Genomic DNA, 10,540 nt, shown 5'->3' on the forward strand with positions numbered 1-10,540 from the left:
ACAAAATAAACAAGACAATCTTTTTCTTGGAAAATAATTTCTTGAAAAGTAACAAATGACATATCATTTGGAAAACTAAAATTAGGCAGCAGCAAAGGAGTCAATTTGTTCTCTGATGTACCTCTGAGTGTTTCTCATCTGGAGGTCGCTGAGGTGTCCTCTACTTCCTGTCAATGAAATGGAAAGCCTCCCCTTATTAGAAACATTTGGCCAATGCAAAACTTGCTCTCCATAATGCAATCCATATGAGGCTTTTATTCTTCTTAAATGTTTAATCTCACCACTAGTGTGTCAAATAACTAAACATTAAAATTTTAATTGTAAGGAATTCATAATTAATTAACTTTATGTAACAAGGAGAAATGTCCTAATGGGTAGAAAATAGCCCCATTAGATATTAATCATGGAAAAATTGGAAAGTCTAATACAGCTTGCCATCTGCCGCATTAACAGGAGGTTATAGGTAAGTTATCGGCTCTTAATCTTTAGCATTGAGAATTAAGTGAGAAACAATTTTGATGCCTAATCGTTATTGTCAATTTATAACTGCTTTTCTTTGTTGGACCCTTTAAAGTCAATTATCACCACAAGCCAATTTCAAGCCAGAAAATACCGTGGTTTTTACAAGTCTCTGTTGTCCCCTCCCCTCACTCAGCATTATTGTTATCATTCACCTCCCAAGCAGAGAGCTCTCTGTGGAGCAGGGAGAGAGGGAAGAGATCTCCCGCCGCATTGCCTCTGGCCCTTGGCTCACTGACAGGGAAAGCATCTCATTGCTGAAGCCAAAGAACTGGAGCCATTGAGAAGGTGAAGGTCAAAAACAAGGAGACCGTGTATTTTGGAGGATATGCTTGTGTGTCCTGCTGGATTGTTCTTGCTTTGCCCACGGTTACACCTCTAACATGGAAAAATGTGGCCACGGTTCTGTCGTGCTGGCCACCTGTGGTCCTGCTCAGTTCGGTAGCATCTTCTAGTACCATCTCGGGGAACGCGACTGCCAGCACAGTCTGTGAGAATGTGGAAGTGATGTAGCTGCAGAAGCCCTGGGCCTCAGTCACAAGCTTCCACTCAAATCCCACCTCTTCCGTTCACTCTGTATGTTCCTCAGCAAAGTTTCAAACTGTCTAAAAATACTATGTGTATTGCTTTCATCAGACAGTTATGTTCGGAGCCTCAGTTTCCTTTTCCGTAAAATGAGTACAGGGCCACCTGCTTTATAACTCTTTTAGGGTTGCTGGAAAGTTACGTGGTATAGAAATTGTACATGACTCTGATGTAAGATAGACATCAAGAGCAGCACCAATAGAAATATGAATAGTCATGGCTTCACAAAGAGTAAGGCTGTTAATAAGTTAAACTGGAAAAATCAAGAAAGACTTTTTTTTGTAAGGTGAGATATTAAGCTGTAATGTCCACTGTAATTACAGATTCTAAAATTACATGCCTTACTTTCATTAATTTTTTAAAATATTTGGACACAATTATATATAGCATAGAGCTAAGTCTCTCTTAAGCCATTAAGATCAGGGCTCTGTTTATTAACTTGTTAACATCTTCTCGCACCTGATTATCTCATGGAACCATGGAGTGAGTCAAAGATAAACCCCTCACACAACCAGATTCTATAAACATCATATATAAAACATGGAGTTATTTAATAAACATGAGGCGTTAAAGTGATGAATTCTTACAGTAAACCCAAGGGTAAAGAGCCTTTAAAAATTAATCTAATTCTCCCTGAGATGCTTTTCTAGAGAAATCATGACATGGTGTGCAGCCACGCTGGCTTTGAAAAACCATTGCTAGCAGCTATTTTTTCTGATCATTTAAAATGCCAGCTGCAGGTGTCAGAGGGGTAATTGGCCTGGGCTTGAACTGGAAACCCTATTACATAAAAGGCGTAGAACTTTTTTCCTTTTATTGATTTCATTCAATTTAATATAAGCAATATTTTAAAGTAGGTACCAAAAACACATACTAACCAAACTTCAAATTTATCAGCATCTTACATTTATCTAATTAAAGCAATACACGTAATATTTTTAGACAGTTTTATTGAGGTGTAATTGATACACAAAAATGGGCATATTTAATGAATACAACTTAGTCAGTTCAGAGATATGCCTCTGTCCATGAAGCCATCACCAGCATCAAGGTAAGAAACAAATCCTTCACCTCCAAAAGTCTCCACCTGCCACGTTGTTTATTTGTTTTTTGTGATAAGAACACTGCACATGAGATCTATCCTCTTCATTTGTAACTGTATAATACTGAACTGTGGGCACTATGTTGTACGGAAGATTTCTAGAGCTTATTCATTTTGCATAACTGAAACTTTGTGCCTGTTAAAATCTCCCCTCCCTCAACCCTGGTAACCACCATTCTACTCTCTAAGGGTTTCACCATTTTAGATACCTCATATATCATACAGTTTTTGTCCTTCTGTGACTAGCTAATATCACTTAGCATAATGTTTTCCAGGTACATTCATGTTGCAGATGGCAGGATTTCCCTTTTTAAGGCTGAATAATATTCCATGGTATGTATATATCACATTTTCTTTATCCATTTATCTGTGATGGACATTTAGGTTGTTTCCATCTCTTGGCAATTGTGAATCATACTGAGGTGAACATGGAAATGCAGGTATCTCTTTGAGATCCTGATTCCAATTCTTTTGGCTCTATGTCCAGAGCGAGATGTTTGGATCATAAGGCAGTTCTATTTTTAATTTGTTGGGAGCCTCCATACTGTTTTCCATAGCTTCTGTGCCATTTTACATTCCCATCGACAGCGTATAAGGGTTCCAATTTTTCCACATTCTCACCACTACTTGTTAGCTTTATGTTTTTGATAATAGCCATCCTAACAGCTGTGAGGTGATATCTCAATGTGGTTTTGATTTGCATTTCCATGACGATTAGTGTTATTGAATACCTACAATACCTAACAATGTGGGTGAATTCCTCAGGTTTTTAGATTCCCCAAAATGACTTGAGGTTCTTCTTTTATCATCTCCCCTGCAAGCAACCTTCATTCCTTGAGTCCAAAGGCCGATGCTCTATCCGCTGAGCCAAACCGGTTAGGGAGTCCTTCATTCCTTACCTTCATTCCTTGCCATGAACCATGTAAGCAAGGCACCAGGCTGTTTTTCCAAGGGGCTTAAAAAAAACCCAGATTTTAATGAGAGAGAGAGAGAGAGAGAGAGAAAGAGAGAGAGAGAGAGAGAGAGAGGTTGATTGAGATTGATTTGCTGTTCCACCCACCCATGCATTCATTGGTTGACTCCCACATATCCCCTGACTGGGATAAAACCTCCAACCTTCATGCATGGAGACCATGCTTACTCCAACCAACTGAGCTACTTGGCCAGGGCCCCAAGGGTCTTCTTTAGACTCTAAAGTCAACATTAATTCCTTAGAGCTTTCTGGTGACTTTCCAGAGTCTGCATGTCTCATTCAAACATGGCATTCTAGTCAAAGTCTTGGTTGATAAAACCAATTACCAATTGTGTCCTGTTACAAAAAGAACAGATTCTTATCAGATTCATGCTAACAACCATATTGGCATGAAAATAATAATACTAATTCAGAGTCTCTAAATCTTTGGAGGGATCAGTCAGGTAGGGAGAAAAGTATAAATGTTTTAACATCGCTTACAACAGTATAATTTACCAAACTGCACTAAGTCAGAAGTTATTTCAGAGAAAACAAGTTTTCTTATATCTGGAAAAGAAAAAGATTTTTAAAAATCAGCAATATTTCCAACAAAAAAGTTATAAAAATAATGATTGCCTTCAGTTCATCCAGTCCCATATAATCAATTCTTATTTATCTTGAGCGTGTCAGAAGTTTATGAACCAAATTGTTCCTTAGAGCTTTGCAAACCTTTATCTAATTTAGAGGTATGATCTAAAAGTTTATTATCAAGAAACTGTTCAGTATAAGTTAGAGTCTTTTCTATGGATCTTTCTAAAGATGAAACATTTGCAAAAGCATCAGAGTAATATGACATGTTAAGATTTTAAGATAACAATTAGACTTACAAATAAAATTGTATCAGAACTCTGCAGACTTTTGGAGATTTTTATAAAAACCTTAAATATTTTAGTAGTAATACATGTACACACACAGAATATAATTATGCCCTTAGTTGACAAAGCTTCCTGTGTGATCTAGGTATCTCAAACAGGCCTAATTAGTTTTAAATCTTTCCCCTGTAAGGAGAGCAAGCAAGTCTTTGAGGTGTTCCAGGGGCCCATTGGAACAACCCAAAGCCATTTCTAGGTTAAGAAAAGAGTCCTTTAAAATTTAAATACAGGAGCCTTGTATGTTTGGTTCAGTGGATAGAGTGTCGACCTGTGGACAGAAGAGTCCTGGGTTTGATTCCAGTCAAGGGCACACGCCCACGTTGCAGGCTCAATCCCCAGTGGGGGCCCTGCAGGAGGCAGCCAATCAATGATTCATTTTCTTTTTTTATTTTAGTACTTTATTTTATTTATTATATATATTTTTTATTATTACATATGTGTCCTCATTCCCTCATTACCTCCCCCCAATACCCCCCCCACCTATGCCCTCACTCCCCTGTTGTCTGTGTCCATTGGTTAGGTTTATATGCTTGCATACAAGTCCTTTGGTTGATCTCTCCCCCTTACCCCCACCCTCCCCTACCTTCCCCCTGAGGTTTGACAGTATGATTGATGCTTCTCTGTCTCTGGATCTGTTTTTGTTCATCAGTTTATTTTGTTCATTATACTCCACAAATGAGTGAGATCATGGGATACTTATCTTTCTCCAACTGGCTTATTTGGCTTAGCATAATGCCCTCCAGTTTCCAGCACTTGTCATTTGTTGATTTGTTGATGATAGCCATTCTGACAGGTGTGAGGTGGTATCTTATTGTCGTTTTGATTTGCATCTCTCGGATAGTTAGTGACTTTGAGCATGTTTTCATATGTCTCTTGGCCTTCCTTTCGTCTTCTTTTGAAAAGTGTCTATTTAGGTCCATTGCCCATTTTTTAATTAGATTGTTTATGTTCATTTTGTTAAATTGTATGAGTTTCCTGTTATTGTTGGAGATTAAACCCTTATTGGTGATAACATTACAAATATGTTCTCCCATGCAGTGGGCTTTCTTGTTGTTTTGTTGATGGTTTCCTTTGCTGTGCAGAAGCTTTTTATTTTGATGTAGTCCCATTTGTTCATTTTCTCTTTAGTTTCAAGTGTCCTAGGAGCTGTATCAGTGAAGAAATTGCTTTGGCATATGTCTGAGATTCTGCTGCTTGTGGATTCCTCTAGTATTTTTATGGTTTCCCATCTTATGTTTAAGTCCTTTATTCATTTTGAGTTTATTTTTGTGTATGGTGTAAGTTAATGGTTTAGTTTCATTTTTTTTTTTGCATGTATCTGTCCAATTTTCCCAACACCATTTATTGAAGAGACTGTCTTGACTCCATTGTATGTTCATGCCTTCTTTATCGAATATTAATTGGGCATAGTGGTTTGGGTCGATTTCTGGGTTCTCTATTCTATTCCATTGATCTATATGTCTGTTCTTGTGCCAGTACCAGGCTGTTTTAAGAACAGTGTCTTTGTAATACATCTTTATATCTGGTATTGAGATCCCACCTAGTTTGTTCTTCTTTCTCAGGATTGCTGCTGCAGGATATGTAGCAGGATACAAAATTAATGCCAAGAAATCTATGGCATTTCTTTACACCAATAGCGAACTTACAGAAAGAGAGACTATAAAAGCAATCCCATTTACCATCGCACCAAAAAAATAAGACACCTAGGAATAAACTTAACTAAGGAGGTAAAAGACCTATATGCGAAAAACTACAGGACACTGAAAAAAGAGATAGAGGAAGACGTAAAGAGATGGAAGAACATACCGTGTTCATGGATTGGTAGAATCGACATCATCAAAATGTCCATACTACCCAAAGCAATCTATAGATTCATTTTCATTATTGATGTTTCTCTCTCTCTCCCTTCCTCTCTGAAATCAATAAAAATATATTTTAAAAAATTTAAACACTGGGAAGTTTGTCAAACACTTGACCAAAAAAATTATATATCATTATGAAACAATATTAAATTATTCATTTACCCATAGTTACAATAAAAAGGTCTTCTATTTTTAATTTTTGTATCAATTTTATTTGACTTTTTATTTTGTTTGTTTATTCTAGTATCACACATAATAAATAAACATATGTTTACGAACCCCTTACCCAACCAGAGAACGACATTGTGAGCAAGTCTTCTAGCCCTCTGGGCCCCTCCCCACCCTGTGCCCTGCCTCCCTCCACAGGGGAAACCACTACTTAGAGTTTTTTTGTTTTGTTTTATTTTTTGTTTTTCTTTGAGTTTATTAGGGTGATATTGGTTAATAGGATCATATAGGTTTCAAGTATGGATTTCTATGTTATAAGATTTGTATATTGCACCATGTGCCCACCCAAAGTCATATCATCTTCCTATTAGGCCCTCTTCATCCCCTAACTGCCCTTCCCCTTCTCTCAGGCAACTACTGCACTGCTGTTTGTGTCCACCGGTTTCAGTTGATATCCCACATCTGAGTAAAATCATATGGTTCTTAGCTTTTTCTGCCTGACTTATTTCAAAAAAGGACTTTTAACAGCTTGAAAAAGAATCAAACTCTTATTCTGCATTAACTTACTTGATATTTAAATTCATTTACTTACTTACTTACATTTCAATCTTATTCAGTTTAACTACATACACAATTTTCTCAAGATTTTTCTTCATAGACCTTCTACAACTTTCTTAGTCCCTCTTAGTTTGCCTCTTTTTACTCATTCAGAAATGACCTACCTTATTTTAAGACAAACCTTGTTCTTTTAATACCTTCAAAAATGTATTCCCATACCTTATATCTTCTATTACTAAAAAACATACAGTTTCTTTCTATCTTAATTAGAAATTTTAACTCTTAGGAACCTCAATTTCTAATGACAACTAAAAACTAAGCAGTTAGTGTTCTTTGGGTTGATATATTTATGAACACATTTAATAACTTTTAAAAATATATTTCTTCACTGTACATTTTGTTTAATGTGTCATAAGACTTGTTTACTAATGGACCCAATATCTTTAGTTTCTTTATAAAAAACAGGGCATAGATAAATCTATTTTAGTAATTAATGTTTCCAAATAAGATAAAATAATGAAGCTCCAAGAGGACTTTGATTAGCCAAGGCTTCCATAGGCATACATACTCCATATTTTCATCTACCTATCTGAGTTCTAATACTGGGTCTGATTTTTCTTTTAGATCCTCCAATCCAGAGTTGTGTTTCATCAGTTGTTTAAAATATAAAAGTTAGGAGTTCTTTAGTTAAAGAAAAATGAACTGACCAAATCAATAAATCTTATTAGGATTTTTTAAGTACAGAAACTTTCTTACATAAATAAATATTAAATAAGAAATGCTAATATTCATTATAAAGTGAGAAACTGTAACATTTGGTTTTATTTAGCAATTTTTAAAGGCATGCTATTTTTTAAATATAACATTGATGGGAGGGAAATATCAATCAGCTGCCTCCTGCACACCTCCTATTGGGGATGTGCCCTTAACCAAGGTACATGCCCTTGACTGGAATTGAACCTGGGACCTTCCAGCCTTCAGGCCGACGCTCTATCCACTGAGCCAAACCAGTTAGGGCAAGGCATGCTATTTTTTCTTATATTTTTATTTCTTGGCATTACTCACAGGTCAAAGTATTGAGATATTACAGGCTAATTCTCTTCGGCAACAATATAGTACAGAGCATTTTACTGAGAGTGGGTAGGTCCGAGACTTGCGATTTGTTATGCATCCAATTACCTGTTCCACTTAGGAAAAAAAAATCAAAAAACCTCTTAATAACTACTTCAGCCCCAGATCTCATAAGACTAAAAATTTCTACAATTTTCTTATTCTAAATCTTTCACTTAGCTGTGTCAATTCACAGTAATGTCGGAAAATGAAATTCTGACAATACTGTCATTAATACTGTAAGTGTGGGAGAAACTGAGGAGTTGTCCACAGAGCCTTTTGTGGCTGTTCAAGTATCTCTCCAATAAGATTGATTTAAGAAAGGACATATGTAAAAGATGAAAAGAGAGGCATGTGACCACAGGGAAATTATACTAATAAAGCTAAAACTCAGCATCAGATGGAACTTATGATAAATTTACAATAATATGAGTTATGATGAAAATGAAGAAAAACACACACAAAGATGGCATTTGATGATCGAAATATTTAAGACCCACACAAATGTAGTCCCTACCATGGACCTTGTGCTTTCAGCAGGTCCCACTCTGATCTGCCTCTTGGAGTGAAGAGGTTATGGGATTCAGGGGATGTGCCCAAATGGATCAGATCCCTTGATGCTGGTAGTTTCGCACTCTGAAGCCTCAAGCCTGCTTTCAGTGCCTGCGGAGACCTCTTCCCTTGACCTGTACTCACAAGCGTAGATGGCCAACACATAGCTGTTTGCAGGGGATGGGTATAGTTTGCATGTCTGGGCTGAAGTATTCATGAAGGAATACAGGATGGAATCAGGGCTGGGAAGAGAAGTGAGGTGGGCTAAGGACAGGCTTCTTTGTCATGTAATTGTGCAGTCACGGGGACCTGCACTTAGTTGAATGTTCTGCTATTGATGTGTTCATAGTCTTAATAATTACATCTTTGAATTTGTGTTTCAAAAGTGAAATCTAATATGACAGTGGAGCATACATGTAAGTAAAGGACATACATGCAGTATGCAGGCTTAGCACTGTTCCTCGCCACCCTGTTTGCACGCCAGCATTCATAGTGCCCATGAGCTCAGAATTCAGTGGATCCATGATGCATGGGAATTCAGTGAGACGCAAAGCAAATACAGGTATGCATGTTAGGTCTGTGACTAAGTGGGGGTACTGACAGCCCTGAGAGGCCATCCTTTCCATTTGAACCAGAACTTACTTTAAGCACAGAAAGAAAGCATTAATGTTCTAAGAAACATGATTGACCGAGAAACACTATCATATTCTTTTCTTATTTATGTTACTTCTCTTTATTAGCCAACAATTTAGAATGAAAGTGTTAACATGGGAGGAAAGAGAAAGATTGGTCAATCAATAGTTCCTTTCCCTTTTAGCCCTTTCTTACTCATCAGTAGGCTGAAGGTAGACATTTTTGGTAGATGTGCACATATGTATATGAATATATATGTAATTGACTAAAGATTAGATATAAAATTTCAGCAGTTAGTGGAAGGAGCTATTATGGTTTATTTTCATTTTTCCTAAAACTGACTACATATCAGAATCACCTCTGAAAGAAAAAACAAAATCCAGATGCCTGAGTCCCATCTCTGAAGATTCTCAACGGGTTCTGGATTTCCCCTATGTTTAAAAATGTCCACAGGTGCTTCTAATGTGATACCACAGTGTAAAGCCTGTTTTAAAGTATGTACTAATTGATCATGTTATCAATTTACTGTTATATTACTAGGATGTACTTTTGATGGATAAGTCTTATGTCAACTATATTCCCCACTCAAAAGGGGGGAAAAAGGAACTAGTACTCTCTACTGTCACTTGGTGGCAGTATACATATATTGCAAGGACAATTCTTGTATGAAGCCAATTTAAGAAAATATTTTAGAATAGGAAGACCAACCATTTAGAGAGATCTTCTACTCAAGTTTCCAACTTTCGTAATTCTGAAAATTAGGCCCATATAGATGAAACGATTGATCTCCAGTCAAATAGAGTCAATGAAAGTATATGAAATTTAAAAAGTATCTCCACACTTTTCATTTAGTGCTATTTCCATCAATCTCAAGCTCAAACTTTGGTGTGACAGGTTTGACATTAATTGTTGCTTGAGTTTACTGCTTAGTAAATTACTAAAAACACTTCAAACCTTGCTTTTCACGTAGGTAAAATGGTGAGGCTAGGTTAATATAGAGTGTAAGATAGCCTAGCACTGTTCTTAACACATACAAGTACTAAAAATGCTTCACTCTTATTCTTTTTAAACAACCTTCATCCACTTAATAAAAATGCCTTTCAGTGAATCCACATTAAAAATGAGTAACCTATACTCTCCTTCTCTTATTAGGAATAATTGGAATCTTTTAAAATGTGTTTAAAACATTTTTTTTTTTCTGACTCATTTATGCTACAAAAAAAAAAATCTCCTGAATCTTTGTTTAAAAGGCTTTAAAATAAATCTTTGCAACTTTGGCTTATAGGATTCTCACAGATAAAGTTTAGCCAAACTTGAGCCCATGATCTAAATGTACACAATAACGAGGAAATCCGCAAAAAACAATCATTATCATGATTAGATTCCCAAAGCCATCAGACCTTGAAAATATCAGTGCAAGATAGAAAGTAAATATATAAATTAGAACTTAAGAAAGGAATCAGAATATTTTAGAAGGGTGGGCAAAATCTTTTTTAAATGTAAAAAATACATTTCCTGCATAAAGTCGAACACTTAATGGTTGTGTAAAACAGCAGATTAGACATGA

This window comes from Myotis davidii, unplaced genomic scaffold, assembly GCF_000327345.1.
Source record: "Myotis davidii unplaced genomic scaffold, ASM32734v1 scaffold98, whole genome shotgun sequence".
NCBI lineage: Eukaryota > Metazoa > Chordata > Mammalia > Chiroptera > Vespertilionidae > Myotis > Myotis davidii.